Genomic DNA, 20,307 nt, shown 5'->3' with positions numbered 1-20,307 from the left:
CACTGCTTTCTGGAATAATCAGTTAGACACAGGAAAGTACTCCTTACAGAAAAGTATCTCTGCACCAGCGTGGGTTTCCTCTGGGTGCTGATGTGCCCAACATTTTACTCACTGCTAAGGGGCAGGGTATAAAAACGCCTGTTCAAATGCCAAAACCGTCAGCGGAACAGTGGGCTGTTATCAAAAACAAATGCTTAGGAGCTAGTAAATCTAGCTCAAGGGTTTCAAGGGCAGCTCTAACCCTTACTCACTCAATGGCCTGAGCAACCCTCTAAGCCATAGTTTTCTCCTCTGCAAAATGGTAATAACAACTTCTTTCCATCTTATGGAGTTTCGGGGAAGATCACAAAATGCCCTAGAGATTGTAAACTCCAAAGCAGATGTTAGAAATTCTCATGATGAGACAGTAATGAGGAAATGGAGGAGCTCATAAATTGGGCTGTGAGTGCCTCCCGGGCAAAGCTTATGTTGTGTTTATCTTGTTATCCTCAGTGCCTGGCACAGAGGCCAGCACCACACATTCTGGGGGAAAACAGTTTGAAAGAAAGAATGAAAAATGAGTGAATCCCTGAGCTAAGTGGTTTGTTCAAGGTCACAGAGCAGCTCACTGTGGGACAGGAACCCAGATCTCCTGACAGCCGTAGTCCAGGGCTGTCTGTTCTAGATGAACCAAACTCTTGGATCTGTTGAAGACAGGGCAGTGATATCCCATTAGCCACAGCACGGGCCCGGTTTGCTTAAGAGGCCTTCACAAACCCACCTGTTAAACATTCCAACTCAACAGTGGGAACAAACAGAAACCACACGTGCAAATAATACCCAGACGCCTCTGACCAACTCATCTTATTTCCTGACTTCAATTGCGCAAATCAGAAAAATCGCAAGATTGGGGAGATGGGGCTTCAGAGACTGAATCACAGAGACTAGACATAGATCTTATTTTAGGCTCACTTTCAGCATTATCACTTACCTACTGACCAAGTGTCCGAGAGATCACTAGCCCTCTCTGATTCTCAGTTTTTCCATCTGCAAAACAAGAAGACGATCACAATTAATCCCTTGAGACCACTGGACTAAAAGACGTCGTAAGTTTTATACCCAATATTGGCTACCAACCGCTTATGATCCCATGTAACTGGGGAAGTTGCTAATGATTAGGGGCTGGAAGAGAATTACTTCAAAAATGAAGCATGACAATTAAAATAGTTACATGCCAAGAAGGGCACCAACGGCACCCATCTCTCAGTACAGAAAATTCAGCTTTCCAATCATTTTGGCAACTTTATTTTTCATAGATGTCAAAATGCAAGCAATCATTAATTACCAGGAGACACAGAGCAAAGAAAAATGCTACTACATCAACATACTCACTTCTGACATTTGGGGGTATTTTTCCAATTTCTTTCCTTCTCTACATAGAGTTTACCACTTTGCAGAGTAGGAGCTATGAAGATGTACTACACTGGAAAGTACCCCTCAGATCACGACTACCCCCTCCACACCCCCATGACTGTTGCCTGTGTAATTAACTCATTTTCATCCCCACGCCTTTTGTCAGTTTCCCCAAGACCTTTCAGGCCCGTGGTCAAGTCTCTGCCGGGCACTGTGCACACCCGAGCCCAGTGGAGTGAGAGGCACATGACTTTAGGAGCCCTCCGCTGGTCTTTCCCCAATCAGGGTTCCGTTACCTCATCTGGAAAGTGAGGAAACTGGCCTGGCCAATCTCAGAGATCACTTTCAACTTCGAAAGGTGAGGCTAAGGAAAAAGGAAGGAAACATAGATTCGAGTCCCTACTATGTGACAGCTATTGAGCCGATAATATCTATGGATATTATCTCATGATCCTCATAACCACCTTGGGAGAGGTTACGGGCGAGAGAATGGTAACTCAGTGAGGTTTGGCCATCTAACCAATGTCCATTGCAGTCATGTTGGTACCACTTTCACGATTTTCGCCGTATCAGTGTCTCACTGCTATTACCATTTACTAATTTTTCCAAATCAATTCACATATTTTACTTAACTCTAATTTTAATGGATTTTTTAAAAACGTTTCTCACACTACTATATATAAAATAGATAACTAATAAGGACCTACTGTAGAGCACAGGGAACTCTACTCAATACTCTGTAATGACCTATATGGGAAAAGGTCATTTGTATATGTATAACTGATTCACTTTGCTGTACAGCAGAAACTAACACAACATGGTAAATCAACTATACTCCAATAAAAGTTTTTAAAAAGTTTCTGCAGTTCATTATTTCTTCCTCTTTTCTCTATAGCCCAATGGAAGACTGCCTTTCAACTAACATGGATTTTATAATTGCAAAATGGTTGCTATTTAAAGGAAGTTTTAATCACAATCATTTTTTTGTAAAAACATCTATGAAGTCATAGGTTTGATGTGCTAGTTATATACTTTTTCCAATACTCATTAAAATAAATGACGTTTGAAATTTAAAATGCTCATCCATTTCTACCCTCCTCCTAGCAGTGCCCATGCTTTACCTTGGAAAAGCTGGTTTAAGTTCCCTCACTTTGCTGCAGCCAGACCTTGGAATCTAAGTCTGTCCTATTTCAAAGCTGAAACTGCAAGAACACCTGATGCTTATTATGTGTCAGGAAAGTTGCCAGAGGTCACACAGCTGGTAACTGAAGGACCTGGGACTGGAACCCCCACTGGCCTACTTCTGACCCTGTGCTCTGTGAGTGTATTAGGTTTCCCCTCTGGCCTTCCTCAGACCCCAAATTTTCAATTCCATGTCATAAGGCCACCAGTTAAGTTCTGTTTGCAAATCAAGGTAGAGTCATCTCGTTCTGTTAGGTCACCAGTTTTTCCACAAAGTCACTATATCTATCAATGCATATTTAAATTCCCCAAAGGACACTTTGGTAGGCAGATGCATAATTTCTAAAAACAAGTTTAGGAAATGTGAAGTGAAAGCGACTCCTTATTCAAAGATCCAAGATAGTAACCAAGGAAATAGAGCTGATAACATAATATCTAGGAATGCCATTGCTACTGCAAATGAGTGTAAGATCCAACCGAGTCAGGGGAGGGGGGAGACAGTGGCACAGTGACTATATTGGACACTCTTCAAAGCTGTTGTTGAGTCCTTCTAGAGCTTTAAGTTTCCATTTCCTGTCATCTGGTTTAAAATTAATTGCCATGAATGTTTTATGACCAGGGAGCAAACAGACTGAAAGGTCTGCAGAACCCGATCAGTCTTTCTATCTGTGGAGTTCCCTTTTTCTCTTGAATATGAGCTACAAAGCTGTGCAGAAACAGGAAAACAAACCTATCCCTGATTATTCATTCTCGGTCCAATGACACCTCTTTCGTGACGCCTGCTCGCGCCAACCGAGTGAGAATTAGTCACTCCCTTCCTTGGGTTTCCTCACAGTAACACTTTAATTACAATCTCTGTTACATTGCAGTTATTGTCTTCTCATCTTTTAAAGTATCATTTTTTCGAACTATTTACTCAAATACAATAAAAATTCACCTACCACTAGCAATGTGATTTTAGATAGATTTCCTTCTAAACCTCTTTGTATACATACCCACATACACAGACATTCACATACATACACAACCAGATACTTTACAAAATGGAACCATACTGTACACACTAATATTAATCTACTTTTTAAACGGTTACATAGATGTGTAATTAATTCCCTACAGATGGACATTTGGGTTGTTTTCAATTTTTCACTGGTGTAAACACTCTAATATCTTTGCACGTATATCTTTGTGTGGCTGTTGGTTAAGTACTTAGAATATATTTTTTAACATTTAAAAAAGATTATAATTGCCACTACCCCCCCCAACACACACAAGACCATATCACTTTCAATTTCCACCAGCAGTATATGGGGTTGCCAATTCCTCACAACAGTGTTAGCTATTAGCCATTAGGTAAAGGGAGTCTAGTTATTTTAATCTGCAACTGTTGAACATCTTTTTCTGTTTCTTGGCCATTTGCACTTCTGCTTTTGGGAAGTGCAAGTTTGCTGTCCTTTCCCCATTTCTTGGTTGGTGGTAGTCTCTTTCTTGTTTGTTACATAAGAGTTTCCTAGTGTTTTGCCTTGAATGTTATTATTATTTTTTTTAGCTTTCTTTTAGCACATTCAATCACAGTAAATGGCAGCACCACCTACTAGCTGCCCCACCAGAAGCTTAGAGGGCGGCCTTGACACCACCCTGTGCCTCACTAACCACAGCCAACCAGTCACCAGTAGGTCCTATCTGTCCTACTTCCTAAACAGACCTTAATCGGTTCATTTTTCTTCCTCTCCAGTGCCTCCACTCTCACCAGGCCACCACCATCTCTCATCTGGACTCCTAACTGGTCTCCCCACATCCTCTACTCCACTTCTCTCCACCCAGAAGCTAGAGGGATTTAAAAATATATATATATACAAATGGAATCATCCCCCCTGCCTAAAACCCTTTGACAGCTTTCTATTCCTTTGAAGATCAAATCCAAACTCCAGGGCTTCCCTGGTGGCGCAGTGGTTGAGGGTCCGCCTGCCGATGCAGGGGACACGACTTTGTGCCCCGGTCCGGGAAGATTCCACATGCCGCGGAGGGGCTGGGCCCGTGAGCCAGGGCCACTGAGCCTGTGCGTCCGGAGCCTGTGCTCCGCAATGGGAGAGGCCACAACAGTGAGAGGCCCGCGTACCGCAAAAAAAAAAAAAAAAAAAAAGTCCGAACTCTATAATGTGCCCTTGTGCCTTGAGAGGCTGCTTCTAGGACCCAGTCTCTGCACTGCTTGGTTTGTCAATGCATCCATCTGCCTCCAGTTTCTGCTCTTAGCATGCCGGCTTCCTTTAAGGTCCTCTTCTTCCCAACTCAAGGCCCTGGACATGCTGTTCCTCTGCCTGGAGAGTTGTTTGCTCTCCCCTTTGCTGCCTAATCCAAACTCATCCTTGCCTCTCTCTGGGCTTAAACACCATCCCCTCAGAGAAGCCCTGAAGCCCCAGACTAAGTGAGCTCCTCTGGCTATTTACTGGAGATTTCCTTTGTGGCACATCTCACAGCTGTAATTAAGTACTGTCTGGCACGGTTTGTTCAGTGAGTACCACACTGCAGGCTCCGTGAGGATAGGGACTCTTCCCAGCACCATCCACTAAGAACTCAGCCTGGTACCTAGCACAGCGTAGGCACTCAACAAATACTTACTGCATTACTTTCTTTCTTAAGTTAAAATAAAATCAAATAACCTGTCTGCTCCAAGGGCCAAGCGATCAACTCTAGGTTTTATGAATAAAGTAATGTGGGTTTTCATACAGAAAGCAGACGATGTGAAAAACCAGGCCTGTTTTTAAGGGCACAGTCTCTGGTTGAATTAAGCCCAGTCATGAAGGACTGTCTCATCTCTCTCCATGTAAACAATTTGAAGCCTTGGCTTTGGCAACCACAACATCACTGGGGTGGAAAGGATGTGGAAGCAAGGTCCATAGCTTGGGCCTTTCTGTAGCTCCCTTTTTTCTTCTCTACCTTGTGTTTTGCCGTTTTGCCCACATTCAATGCATGTCTCTTAAATGGATTTCATTTCAAGTCAAATTACATAGTAATTATGTCTAATGCACTGCCTTTTCTACTGTCTAACATTTAAAAATAAATTTGCATTATCTAGCACAATTGACTTGATGGTTTTTCCCTCTATAGATCAATACCTACATTTATGAGGACTTCCTCTTAGGTTACTTTCTGAATTAAAAACCAAAAAAAGTGAATTACAGGTCAGAGAGCCTTGGCTCTCCTGTAGCTACATCTCTTGCCCTGCTCCCTAAGTCTCCCTTGTCCTCAGCTCAGCATTCCGTGCACTGAACTTAGTGAAACTGTACCCGCTCTTCCCTTTCCTATAGGATCTCTGTAATGGAAGTCTGAGATCAGGCCAGGGTGTGGAGGCACCATTTCCTTGTCTTAATTTGCACTCTTCTCAAGTTAATCACAGAGCACAACATTGGGTATAATGATCAGTTGCATGTAAGGTGTGGATGGACTCACTCTGGTCAACTCTAGCCACTGATTTCCTGGGTGGGGTAGCTGTAGATCAAGGATTTGCTGGGGTCTGTTGTGGAGGGCTCAGATGTCCATCCATTCTAAGGGAGGTACAGAAGAAGAAGAAAAGCTTGTCTCCTGCCCTGGGGGAGACTGTGTTTCAGTTGGGAAGACAAGACCAAGATGCCACAGTCTCAGTCCCACCAATGTCTGAAGCCCCATCTGGCCACTCCTCTAGTTGCTGCTCTAAGATTCCTTTCCTATGACCATCCCTCTATCTGAAGTGTCCTTCTCCATCTAAAGATCCAAAGAAGAATGATTGGGACACCTACTGGGGCTCAGTAAGTCCTTGTTAAATGTTGTTCAGAAACATTGGCTCTGGAATCAGAGCCCGGCTTTGACCTCTGGCTCTATTCCCTCCCAGCTGGGTGACCTTGGCTGTATCCTTAACCTTCCCAGGCCTCTGTGTTTTTATCTGAAATGCAGGGATAGTAAAAGGACCCACATTTTGGGTTGCTGCAATGCTCGTGTGCCTAGCACCTAGCAAAGGCTCAACAAATTTTTGGTGAATATTATTATCACTTCTACTATTGTAATTTTAGTTAACAGTGTAGTACTTATCAAGTGCTAGGCATTGTCCTAAACACTTTACAATATTAACTCATTTAATCCTCATAAACAACGCTGTGAAGTAGGAACTATTATTTTTCTTATTTAATAGACAGAAACTTCAGTATTAAGAGGCTAATAAAATTGCCCAAAGTCATACAATGAAGGGTGGAGCCAGGATTTTGAACCCAGGCAGTTTGGCCTGGAAGTTAGGCTCTAAACCACTAGATTATTAACCATAACAATTGTTCTTTAATGAATTACCAGAATTCTTAGTTGTTAATAACTATTCATTTTTTTTTAACGATGGGTGCCTGCCCACTCATATAGGTCCCCAGACACCTGTGCTGACAAAGATGGGGTTTTGGGCCGGCAGCCAAGCTCACTGAGCTTCAGAAGAGTCAGCCAGTCCCAGGCTGGAACCACGGACAAGAAGAGGAAACCGGGGCAGAAGCCCAGTGCCGTGTGCTGGGCCACTACAGTGGGGATGGCAAAGGACCATGGGTGTCCACAGTTAGCCCTAGGAGCTCTGGCTGGAAAAAGCGCACTGAACTTCCAGGCCCTACCGACTAGGAGGGCTGGGGTTTTCCCCTGAGTTTCCTACTACATCCAGATGGACTCTAGGCCTGAGTGGGTCAGGACCTGCAAGGGGAATGACACCAGTGATTCAGCCAAGCAAGGCTGGAGAAGGCTCAGGGTCACATCACCTTTCTGGGAGTCCTTGCTGCTCCTGGTCATGAGGTCCCATTGACCCTCAGCTCAGAGATGCTTCTTGAGCTTTAAGTATCTCCTCTTCAGATGTGGAGGCTGTTGATCCAAGCTAAGCTGATCGTGTTGCTGCCAGAGGTCTGAGCGAGGAGGAGCTCTCCCCAGAGGACCGTGGTCTGTCATTTTCAACCTCATCATGGTTGTGCATGGATTTTTTTTTTTTTTTAATTTTGCCTCTGTTGGATCTTCTCTGCTGCACGCAGGGTTTCTCCAGTTGCGGCGAGTGGGGGCTACTCTTCATTGCGGCGCGTGGGCTTCTCATGGCGGTGGCTTCTCTTGTTGCGGAGCACAGGCTGTAGGCACGCGGGCTTCAGTAGTTGCGGCACACAGGCTCAGTAGCTGTGACGCATGGGGCTTAGTTGTTCCGCAGCATGTGGGATCTTCCCACACCAGGGATCGAACCTGTGTCCCCTGCATTGGCAGGCGGATTCTCAACCACTGTGCCACCAGGGAAGCCCTGTGCATTGATTTTTTTTTTTTTCCTGGACTTCTGCTGCTTATTAGAGCCTCAAAACATGCTCACTTTAGCTTTCTTCTGGCTATTTCAAAGTTTCTGTCCTTCTTCACTCCCTCTTGGTTAGATTTCATTTTTTGGTGGGAAATCACAAAAGGGAAGCACTTAAGGCATGAAGCAATTCGGGAGAGAAAATTGGACTCTAGCCATGGGGCCTTGGCCTATACAACCTAACAACCCACCATGGCCTGGCAGGGTCAAGAATAAAACCCTTAACTGGCCTTCCAAAAACCAGCTGTGTCCTCCTCTGGGCACCCTCACCTCAGCTGCTCTCAGCTGGGGACATGACATGAAGTTGCTTCCAGAGTGACATAGTTTTCCATGTTGTAGAGCAGAGATAATGATGCTTTTATTATTTGCCTAAAAATGTGGATAGTCCAATAACAATCTAAAATGTTACGTGACATGATCACTTCTTTTCAACCACGCCCGCAGAACCATGGGAGAGAGCCTTTCTAATTTTTAAAAACCAAGGAAGTCAGCTCTCCTTGACACATCAACTTTTCCACCCAGCAGCCTCATGCTCACCCTTTCATCAGCAAGCAATTGCTGGCTGCTTCCTCTGTGTGTCAGACCCAAACTGGAACTGGTGGCTAGGAAAACGGAGAAAGCAGGGACCTGACCCATGTTCGAATCCCAGCTCTGACTCAGATGAGCTGTGTGACACAGAGAAAGTTAATTAACCTCTCTGAGCCTCACCTTCCTCATCTGCAAAGGGAGATCCTTATCCCAACCTTCCAGGGTTGTTGTAAGAATTCTAAGGAATGGCATTTCTCAAACACTTAGCTGGGGCCTGCATGTCAGTCCCGAACAGCACGCATTGCTCTATAAAGTCCACTACTGGAATTTCCTGGTGGTCCAGTGGTTAGGACTCCGAGCTTTCACTGCTGAGAGCCCGGGTTCGAGCCCTGGTCGGTGAACTAGGATCCCACAAGCCACGTGGCACAGCCAAAAATAAAAATAAAAAAATAAAGTCCACTACTAATGATGGTCCATGTGACGTGCTCCCTGCACTAAAAGGCACACAGTGTTACAGGTAGGATGCGGCAGTCTGTGATCCACAGGGAGATCCAGCCGGGAAGGGGTCAGTTCTACCGCAGTGGGACTGGGCAAAGCAGCCTCCAAGCAAGACTGCAAGTGAGCACAATGTTTTCAAAAGAAAAAGGTCCATGGCAGGAAGCATGAAATGCAGACGCGTCCTGAGAAATGTGAGCAGAAGGGACAGTGGACACCCTGACAGCATGGACCCTATGAAGGGTGCAGGGCTAGGGCCCGGAAGGCCTCCTGGGCCAGGTTCTGGCAACAGGTTCATCCATCAGAGGATTTTAAGCTGGGCAGTCATAGGCCAGGTTTGTCCTTGAGACTAATTACTGCCTGCAGTGAGGCTGCACTGGAGGGGTGAGCCTGGGGCAGGGAGAGCCACGGAGCTGAGGCTGATCCAGGCTCAAGGGAAGGGTCCCCAACTTTGTTCAACAGGCTGCTAGTTACCCCTGCCCGGCTCCTCACAGCAGCCTGACTGCAATGACCCAACTACCAGAGGCTGTGGGCACGGCTGCTCCATTGCTGCTCTGAGAAGGGTCAACTTCAACTGGCATCAGTTGTCAGTTGGCATGAACTACAAAACCATCTGCCTAAAACAACCTGTTCCTTTCTGATGTGGCTGGGACAGCACCTGCTCGGCTACAGGGCTGTCTCACAGCCCTTGCCTGGAGCCACTGACAGGGTGACGGGGCTGCTGCCCCAGGCTCCATCATTCGAATGAATTCAATTCCATCCAATTAGGTGATTTTTGTGTGTGGACCCATGCTCAGTTTTGAGGCTCGTATGAGGTTGTAACAGACAAGGTCATGGGCCCAAGAGGTTTAGAGTCAAGGACTCAGGTCTGCGCTGTAACCCAAGGCTGAGCACTGGATGTGTTCAGGGGAGGGCCGAGTGACAGTGCTGTGGGGGTAAGAGAGATGGAGCCGTGACTCCTCCTTGGCAGCATCAGAAAAGCTCCACGCAAGAGGTGGCACTTGCCTGGGCCCTGGAGACAAAGAAGACATCTGACAGGCAAAGGGTGAGAAAAGAGCATTCCAGGCTGAGGGAGGGCACGTGAGGAGGAAGTAGCGTTGCTTTCTAGAGCTGAACCACAGCGGGAGAAGAGGAGGTGACAGGAGGCAAAGACCAGGGCGGGCTGAGGTCCTGCTGGGAGGGGCCTGATGTCACTTTCTACTTTCTTCCCCGAGGCACAAGAACTAGGGTCACGTAAGGAAGAGCAAAAGCAGTAACTTTTATTAAGCACCACTCTGCATCTGGCAACGTGCATTCCATTAACTCCACACAAGTCATTTGGTTTGAATGTTATAACCATCCTGGGAGGTACATATTGTCAGCGTCCCCCTTTTACATGGGAAGAAACTAAGGTTGAGAGAGATGACATGACGCCCGAGGCTGCTGAGGCAGGAACAGCGCTAAATATTTGAACCTGAGCCCAGTGATCCTTCCTCTGAACAACACCAGCCCCCTAAATGAGGGGGACAGATGCCCGATACCTTGGCTTCAAATGGCCGAGGAGACAGGATCATCATCATCACCACCATCATGACCACCGTTGTCACGGACTCCAAATCGTATTTCATAAGGGAGAAAAGGAACCATATGTGCCTCTTCGTAATAGGATCTTGTAAGATTTCTGAGCATATATGTTTAATTAAAATCAACTGCTACCAGTGACTGCCTATGGTCACTGCCGGCTTACAACTTGTGAGGTGCTTCATGATGTGTTTCTAATAACCTTAACAACCACTCTATAAAGCAGGCTTTACTTCCCGGGTCTCATAGTTGAGGGAATGGAGGCTCAGAGAGGCAAAGCGATTTGCCTTAGCTGTACAGAGCGGGAACGAGACGCACACATCTCAGTGCTCAGCCCCACCTGCCATGTTCAAACTCAACACGTCCACGGCGCAGTCTCTACTTCCAAAGGGGCCTCTTCGGCTGGCCCATCTCAGTGAGTGATGCACTCTCCACCAGCACACGTTGGAAACCTAGGCCGCCTCTCAATACCTCTCCCTCCCCTTTGTTTCACCCCCATATTAACCCCTCATCAAACCCCGCTGGTTCTCACTCTCCCTGTCCTACCCACTTCTCACCACCTCCGCCTCCACTACCCAAGTCCAGGCCACAGCCAGCTCTCACCTGAGCTTCTGCAATGGCCTCCCAACCGGTCTCCCAGCATCCCGCGCTCATGGAGATGCGAGCCCTTCCCTGGCTCCAGGGCCCAGAGAGCCTGGCTCCTGCTGTAGTAGCTCTGCTGCCTCTGACCACACCCCCCGCCCCGCCCATTTCATGTCCTCAAACACCACACTGTGTGGCCTGCTTCAGAGCATTTACACAGGCTGTTTCTTCCAGCTCTGCTGCTGGCTTTGCAGGCCCTGCCTTCAGATCTTAGCTCAAATGTCACTTCTTCCAGGAAGCCTTCCCAGACCCCCATCTCAGTCAGTAGGTACACACCAGGACAGTTGTGCCTGAGACATGGAAACGCTTCCACATCAGTTGCTACGTAGTCACTGCCCTGAGCCCTGGGATACTGCCCACCACGACCCCAGCTCCTCCCCAGGGTCCTCCAGCCCTCGCCACAAGCCACAGGATAAGGCACGTGTGGCAAGTGGAAGGCTCCCGGGCCCCGCCTGGGCATTACGGCAGAAGCCGGTTCTGACCGGCCTGTGCACCTGCAGTCCAAGTTGTTAAATATTTTGAAGGCCACCTCTGCTCTTGACCCTGTACTTCTCACAGTTCATGGTTATGTATTTATTTGGGTGACTATTTTAGGCATGAACTCTGGGAGGGCAGGAAGCACAAAAGTTTGCTTTACCATGTCCAGGCTCAGTAGAGAAGGCCTAAGTGACATAATGAATTAAATGATTAGGAAGTGCTGCTTCCTCCACCTTTCTGGCTGTATCTGCTCAGCTTTTCCAATTACTTCAGGGACCAAGCAATGAAAGAAGCTGGGCGGATACAACCGAACACCAAGGTGTGTTCAGCAGCTGAGGTGGGGCAGGTGAGGAGAGGGGAGGGAAGGGGGCTACCTGTCCTGCAGCGGTGAGGTCATGGTCTTCGCTACATACAGACACTGGGGAGAGAGGAGGAAGGTAGTCTTTCTGGGCTTGACTTTTTCCTATTCCTTAGTCACTTTATCCATCTCATAAAGTGCTCTCAAGCCCAGCCCAGGCCCTTATCAATCAGGTGACGCCTTAGTCCCAAAGCTATCTTCTCTCATGGCTGCTACTGCAAGACTCTCTTAGCGAGTCACCCTGTCTCACCTCTCACTCCCTCTGATTCTTCTCCTGCACCAAGCATGGTCTTAAAATGTGCATCTGATCATGTCTTTCTTCTGTTGAAAGTTCTGTGGCTTCCCACCATCCTCAAGATACGTTCAGACCCTCCCCTAGTTTACAAGGTCTTCCTCTCTGGGTCTTATCTATCCCTCTAACCTCACCATCTGTTCTCCTCATTCTCCTCTATTTCCTCCATCAAAACACACTTCTCCCTGTCTCAGGGCCTTTGCACATGCTATCCTGATTTCCAGAATTTTCCCAGCTCACTGTCATCAACCTTCTGTGTTTTAGCTAAAAAGCCATCTACTTTGAAAAGTCTTTGCTGACTAACACCAGTCGGTCAGCTCCTCCTATGACCCACTACCTTTCTTCTGATACACTCAGTCTGCCTGAACTAGCTGTTCAATGTCTGTCTTGAATAGAAGCCCCTTGAGGGCAGGGACTGAGCCATCTTATCTAGCCGGGTGCTCAGCCTGGTTCCTGACCCAGAGGGCTCAATCAATATTTGATGAAAGAATAATCAATATGATGAGGCTGTAAACTTGGACTTTGTCTCCAGGGTCAATGCTGAAATGTAAATTCTAACGGTTACCGTAGAGATCTCAGGAATGAGCCAGTCAATTTATCTCCCTTCATCTAAGGTATGGGAGGGGTCTGAAAACTCAGTGATGCAGCTCCCTAAGGGACCAGACTGAACTCTTAGGAGAGAACTTGAAAAATAAATAAATACATAAATAATACATAAATAAGAAAGAAGGACTAAAAAGGAAGGCAGGAGGGAAGGAAAAGAATAGAAGATGAGCTCTCCGAAGCAAAAGGTTGAGTAAAAGTGTAGGAAAGGACTCATTGAAGATTCTTTTCACGGTAAAGGCAGCCCCTTGGCAAGCTGAGAACCAGGTCATGCTGTTCCAGGACATGGGACTCACCCTGGATGTCCCATCCCTCCTCTGACCCTGACAAGCCGTGTGACCCTCGGCCAGGCATTTGTCCTCTACATCTTGGCTTCCTTCCCTGCAAAACAAGAAGCGACCAGGTTCCCCAAATCTGGGATTTCTGCACAGGAATCTCAGGGAAGAATCAGAGTGAGGGAAATGGAAACCATGGGGCTATGGAGAGTTAGGGCTGGAGTACCACAGCGCTCTCCACGCAGGACACAAGGGGGAGCCCAGGGCCATGGCGGGGCGGGGGGCGGTGGGTGTTGCAGGAAGCCTCCATCCCCTCTCCTCCCGCCCCATCCCAGGCTTGTCTGACATCCTCGGCCACCAACAAATTGGGAGACATTGGTCTGATGTAACTGAACATCAACCAGGCTGCACAGGGCCTAGGAAATCGCCTCTGAAGCCACTACAGGTGTGGAAGTAGAGGAGGCTGGGAGGATGGCAGAAGTCAGGGCTGCACGCTGAACGGGTGGCCCCAGGCCTGATACCCTTGGACCCTGGAGTCCAGGTGTTCAGGTGGCCTAGAGATCACCTGGGACATGGATCTCGGCCCTTTTGTCTCATGGAGCTCTTTGGCAGTCTCCTGAAGCTTAGAGACCCTTTCTCAGAAAAATGTTTCCAAATGCATAAAATAAAATCCATAGGCTTACAATGGAAACCAATTATATTAAAATGGTTACTGAAATGTTAAATTGATAAATTTCTGGTACAGTAATATTTTTATTTCTCTTTAAAGTCAAGATTTATAACAAACTCTAGTGGCAGGTCTAATAACTCTCATAACCTGGGAGTAATAATGAACGTAAATGGTATTTTGAAGTACCTCCAACAACTGTAATGGGATACAAAAATGTCTGATTCCTCCTGGTAACAAAGACCCAGAGACTTCAAATGCTATTGTGGTTTACTGCCTATATTCACAATGGGAGAAAATGCTAACTTTTTTCCCAGCCATGTGTTCACATTAAGAACCTCTACTTTAGGGCCATGACCTGACTTTACAGAGGGGGTGGCTGGAGCCCCCAGAGGGGCTGAGAGCTGTGCAGAGCTACCCAGCAAGTTAGAGTTAAAAGCAGACTCAGCGCGATCTCGGGCTGTCTCCCAGCCAAGCCCCGCCCACTTGGTAGAGCCATCTCCGCACGCATGATTTTCCGAACCCATAACACAGGACCATCCCTAGGATTCCCTGAGCCTTGGTTTCATCATCAGTAAAATGGGAACAAGCACACCCCCCTCTGCAGGCTGCTGTGAGGATAGAATGAGAAAACGAATAGGAAAGGGCCTTGATACCTGGACAGTGCTCTGTACTTGTGTAGATCAGTAACATAGGAGTACTTATTATACATCGCCTCACAGAAAATTAAAGGGTATGAACTTTGGGTTTCAGTAAGTGGGCAGGTCCGTAGTGGCAACCCCAAATGCTTATAGGCGTAAGGTAATAAGGAGGGGCAGGGACTGTGGCAAAGTCAAGAACTCGTGCCCATCTGAAAGGGGCAGCCACCATTCGGTACCAGTGGAGGATGGCACCCAGGAAGGTGGGCCTAGTGTTACCAAAACCGATTTTCTAAGAGATGGCAGAAATCCATATTCTTGGCAAAATGTCCTGGTTTTTATATTAAACATCTTTATAATTAAAACAGTATGAGAGCCCAAAAACATGTCTATAGGCTGTCAGTTTGCAGCCTCTGGTGGGTACAGGTCTCACAGCCTGGGAAAGGAGATGAAACAGGTCAGTGCTTCCCATACAAGCAAGAGGGTCCTCACCCCAACCTGGCTTTGGAGGTCAGGTGGTGCCCATACGAGATAAGCATTCTTGTCAGGGCAACCGAGGCCTCCCCAGTGGAGACAGCCGGTCCTAAAATTGTACTCCCCTCCGCTCGCTGCTATGAGGATGCTTTGTTTTATTAATAAACTTGGATCGTGCTCACAGCACATCAAGGTAAACAGAGATGCTTCCAGGGCAGGTAAGGCAGGCAGTTCTAAAAGACGAAGAAACAGGCTTTCAAATATAAATAGGAAAATAAGATAAATAGACAGAGACCCAAGTCTGCTTCATGCTAATTTGCAGGCTGTGAGCCACAGACTTAGAGAACCGTGGATCATCTGGGCTGGAAGGGATCTTTGTTCAGAGGATGGGGAAAACAGGCCCAGAAATGGGAAAAGAGTTGCCTAGGGTCACATTCCTTATGTGAATACTTCTGATTTCTCATAGCGTCAGCTTTGTCGTCTGAAGATAACAGAGCCACACACAGTTTCCTGAGTGTGTCGTATTCTCTCCAGCCCAGTGCTGTTGCCCCTGCTGTTCCCTCCTTCATCTGACCGTCTCTGACTTGACCTTCAAGAGCAGCTTGAGTTTGCCCTTGGGAACCTGCCCTCACTCCTTCCTCCATGCCTTCATCAACCACAGCACATGCACACAAGATTGTCGCTGTCGGTGTATGTGTCTGCCCCTCCAGCCAGCTGGGAGCTCCTGAGGGCAGGACCCTTCCTTATCCGGCTCTGTCTACTGAGAACCGAGCACAGGGCCGGGCATATGGGAGATGCTTTCCAAACCTCCACTGAGTGAAGCATTGAACAATGTAAGACCCTCTTGCAGAGGGAGAAGGAGGTTGCAAACAAAGACTATTACGGGAGAGCTCATCAAACACCACCTTGATATCGAGTTAACATGCCAAATGATCCCAAGCTTAAGATAATATAGAGACTTTGGTCTATAACATCAAAGACCAGCCAAAATGCAGGTGAGGAGAAGTACGCGGTGACTTTGATAATCCCTCTTGTGAACAAAAGAGATGCAAACAAATTACTTCCTGAGGATCCAACATGTGCCAGGCTCCATGATGGATGCCTTCCCACATGGCCTCACTTAATTCCCAGGAGCTTTAAGAGTAGGTGATACACCTACCTTGCAGGTGTGGAATGAGGAAAGCAAGGTCCACCCATGACAGGAAGGAGAGAAGGCAGGATGGAAGGCACTCCATCCCACTCGAGTTCCTCCCATTCTATCAAAGTCATCAGTATAATTAACAATGGAGTCCTCATCCTGCCTGTTCTAACCATGGCTTATCTCATACAGGGACTGGAGCTTTGAATAAATCATTTCCCCACCTCCACCCCCAGGCCTGCTATTCCAGACCTGCCACTGCCACAGGTCTGGGGGCTTGGGAGGAGTGGGGTCAATGTGGGGGGTCTTTCTCATGCTCTTGTGAGGGGGAGGGGGGGAAGAATAAAATGTGTAAGGCAGGAGAAGCCCAATCCCCTTCCCCCCTCCCCACCCCACCCCAGGCAATAACTACAGCCATGGAGTGGATAGGAGGGAGAGGGTTCTGTTCAGCTCTCTTGAGATTTTATTTTTACAGTATTATTTACCTTTGTGGATTACCCCAGAAAACTTTGGTTTCAAGGGTACCTACTCAGAGACAGAAGTCCTCAGGTTCACACATTCCTTCATCAGCCTACTAGTAATAACTCAAGTAGCAGTAAGATGGGACATGAAAAGGGGTTTGTGACTGTCACGGAAACCATTTTCATTGCTCAGTGCATACACTGGGCGTTTCCAGCTTCTAAGTGGACAAGATCCTGCATCCAGCAGTAACCAGTACATTGCATTCCCTTGTGTCATAAATGTTTGAGGCAGAGGCTTGGAGTAAGATACTGAAATCTCAAACCCAACTAACCTCTCTGAGTCAGTTTCTATGCCCAGACCTCACAGGACTTCAGCGATGATGGATAAGTGCAGGATGCCGGACAAGTGGCCAGCACAGTATCCGACACGTTGCAGGCTGGTCTCCCGTTCCCCACTGCTTTCGCTTCAGAGTTGCTGGTCCTGAGTGCCAGGGGCAGCTGAGACATGGAGGCGAACCAGTACAGTGGATGTGTTATTTATTTCCACAGGCTTCACCTCTATTTGACCTGTTACTCCTACTTTGTCAACTGGGTTAGTATTTTACAAGCCCACAATACATAGTTTTTTACGAGCCCATAAAAAATCTTCAGAGTGAAATCAAATTCATCTGCCACTCTCTGGCTTGAAGACTAAAGCCCAACACTTGGGCTTTCCCTCCCGGGCTCTCTGTTTCCTCCTGGGCATCCCCTCCCAGCATGCACTTGGGGGCCTCCATCCAGGTGGGCCCGTCCTTCTCTAGATGTGTTCTGCCCATTTCTGCCACTGCACCTTTGCTTATGTTCTTCCTCTTCTGGAACAGTCTAAACCCTTCCTTCTCTCCCCACCACCTGTGAGAAGCATCCCCTTGCAATTTAAACTCCTGCCTCTCTCTCTCTCTCTCTCTCTCCTCAGAATCCCACGACGCTCAGAGAAGCAGCGACGTTTGTATTTTCTTCCTGGCGACTGTTTTACTTGCTGCAGGACCCTAAGTGAGATCTTTCAAGGTCTCTACATACTCTCCCAAGAAGGACAGCTCCTCTAAGGCAGGGCCAATGCAGACCCTCCCCCAAATGCATTCATCTGTACATTCCCAGTGTCTAGCAGAGAACGAGGCAGGCAGCACGGGCTCAATTAGCAAACACTCCCAACGCCCCCAGCTGGAAGGCTGCCACCAGGCATGGTGAGACACAAGATGGGACAAGCACCTGGCAGAGTGGATACAATCCCTGCCAAGCCTGCCACAAGCATATTCTGAAGTGGGCTGTTCTCCTTCTCCTAATGAGATGCACCAACCACAGAGTGAGAGCAAGCAAATTCATTCTTAGCAGCACGGCTAGACTTAGAGGCTATATGCTTTGTTACCACCGGGACTGGCTGCCCACCTATTTCTACATTCATTCAGGCTTCCACACACTCGGTTTGTTTTCCAGAAGGCCCCATCCTTAGTCACTGTCAGAAATGATAAGTTTGTGTGACTGGTGATGGTCCCTGACCCAAACTAGAAGGCAAGGAAGTAGACCCTACATCATACTTCTCTCACTTTGGTTGTTTTTATAACCCTAAGCCCCTGTTCATATGTGCAATGTTGACCTTTCCACAGATTACAAAATGAGGGGTTTTCCAGTGTTACAGAATATGATTCCAAAGCCAAGTAAAATTAATCCTTTGGCTTTATTTATTCCCACACCAGGGTTCCAGACAGACAAAGAAAATGCCAGCTGATGAATCTGAAGCTACTGGTCCAGGTCTCCCCACCCCAGTTCTTCACCACAAAGCACAGTAAATTACATGTGTTAGGCCCTTCCTCCCTAACAAAATATATCCCATGTAATGTTTTCCAAATGGATAATCCTCTGCTAAATCCTACATAATCGTCTCCAATGTTTGCTGGTAATGGACACCAGGAAGCCATCGAACTTGCCTCAGCTCTAAATACATTTGTGCTACAACTCTTGTACAGAAAGAGCTCCATTGCTGCCGATTTCAAGGCTCTAGAAATCAGACTCCTAACAAATTTCCTTTGGCTTTTTGTTTCACATAATCCTGCTGCTGGCTGCTTCATGCTCTTCTCCAAATGTGTTGGGTCCCAATGGGCCATTGTCCTCCATGAATGATGGCTTCAGGCTCGATAAACAGCCCTCCATCTATCATCGCGGAGCTCCAGCGGCAACAACAGAGGCTGCTCTGTCTCCCTCGCAAGCAGGCAGAGTGATGGTCCTACCTTGGACTTGCCTCCCCCGCCGTCTTGGGAGGGTTACCAGAGTTCGCTGGGAACTCTGAGGAAGGGGGTCCAGGCTGAGCTACTTCCCCTTTGAGTGTGCAGCCCTTCTGGTCTGGGGAGACCCCACTTATGTTCTCTTCTCCAGGTGGCTAATCCCCGAGGTCATCCATCCTCCCCTTTGCAACCTGAGCCCTTCTTCCAATCGTGCCATCCATCTCCCCGTGGGGCTCTGAGAATCTAACGAGATAATCCTGCCGAGAGTGGTTTCCAAATGCAGAATGGGCAGAGCAGTTAAGGAGAACGGGCTTTGCAGTCAGGAAAGCCTGGGTTTGAATCTGACTCGTCACTTTCAGACTGTGTGATCTTGCAAGAGCCACTTAATCTCTCTCAGCCTCAGTATCCTCGTCTGCAAAGTAGGAATAATAATGCCTGCCTCATAGTATCAGCATGAAGCTCAGGTGGATATGGAGGTGATGGAAACAAAGCACTAAGCACAGCACCTGGCAAACAGGAGGCACTTAATAACGTGTTCTATTATTTTAAAAATTAATAGTATCATAATATTAACAAGAATTCAATTTTTAATTAATAATTTAATTAATTAATTAATTATTGTTTATGAATAGTGATTATTATTTATTTATTTAAATAATTATTTAATTAAATAATTATTAATTAATAATTTAATTAATAAGAATTCAATATTTCCCCTAAAAGTCTAGAAAAATTGATGGTGAAGAGACATCATCGTATTCACCTGTGGCTTTGGGTCTCCCTTCAAAGATGCTGGAGCCTGAGCCTGAGAAGCCTGGTGGTGCCAGTCCCAAGTTGCCCCAGCACACCCCTGGATCAAGCTCAGACCCTGGCTCTGCCACTTGCTCTGTGACCTTGGCGAAGTGATTTAAACTTTCTAAGCCTCAGTTCCTTCCTGTGCCAACTAGGATCAATAAGGTCTATCTTATAGGGCTGTGGTGAGTTCCAGTGAGGTAATGCAGGGGAAAACACTAGCCTTTCGTTCCTGGCCTACAGTAGGTGCTAAAGAAACTTAAGCTAGTTACTGATTCACTAGACACTTAATAGCAGCCTAGGGCATTGTGCTGGGTGCTGAAAGAGAGAAGAAGAAGAGAAGGAGAAGGAGGGGGAGTGTAGCAAAGGGGGAGGGGAAGAAGAGGTGAATAAGACTTGATCTGTACCCTCATGGAGCTCACAGACTAATGCAGTGATTCTCAGCCCCAGCTACACATCACAGTCATTCAGAAAACTTAAATATATATATATATATTTAAGTAAATAAATAAATATTATTATATATATTATATATTTTACATATATTATATATATTATATATTTTCTATATATTATATATATATTATATGTATATATATATATAATATATATATATAATCTGCCCAGGCTCCATACCCAGAGATTCTGACTTAATTGGTCTGGGGGGAGACCTGGGCATCAGTATTTTGCAGAAGCTCCCGACATCCTTCCAATATGTCCAGGGCCAAGAAAGACTGGCCTCTTAGGGGGAA

At 46.8% G+C, this 20,307-nt stretch overlaps 1 protein-coding gene across 1 annotated transcript in view; it reads right to left on the bottom strand.

The window, feature by feature from the left end:
* Window positions 1-20,307, bottom strand: part of TENM4 (teneurin transmembrane protein 4) — a 758,990-nt gene that overhangs the window by 606,564 nt on the left and 132,119 nt on the right. The window contains exon 2 of the mRNA XM_055091504.1: window positions 971-1,026. The gene's annotated coding sequence lies outside the window, so the exon portion shown is untranslated. The remainder of the gene's footprint in view (window positions 1-970; window positions 1,027-20,307) is intronic.

This window comes from Physeter macrocephalus, chromosome 16 (genome assembly GCF_002837175.3).
Source record: "Physeter macrocephalus isolate SW-GA chromosome 16, ASM283717v5, whole genome shotgun sequence".
NCBI lineage: Eukaryota > Metazoa > Chordata > Mammalia > Artiodactyla > Physeteridae > Physeter > Physeter macrocephalus.
This window is presented reverse-complemented; position numbering and strand designations above follow the sequence as displayed.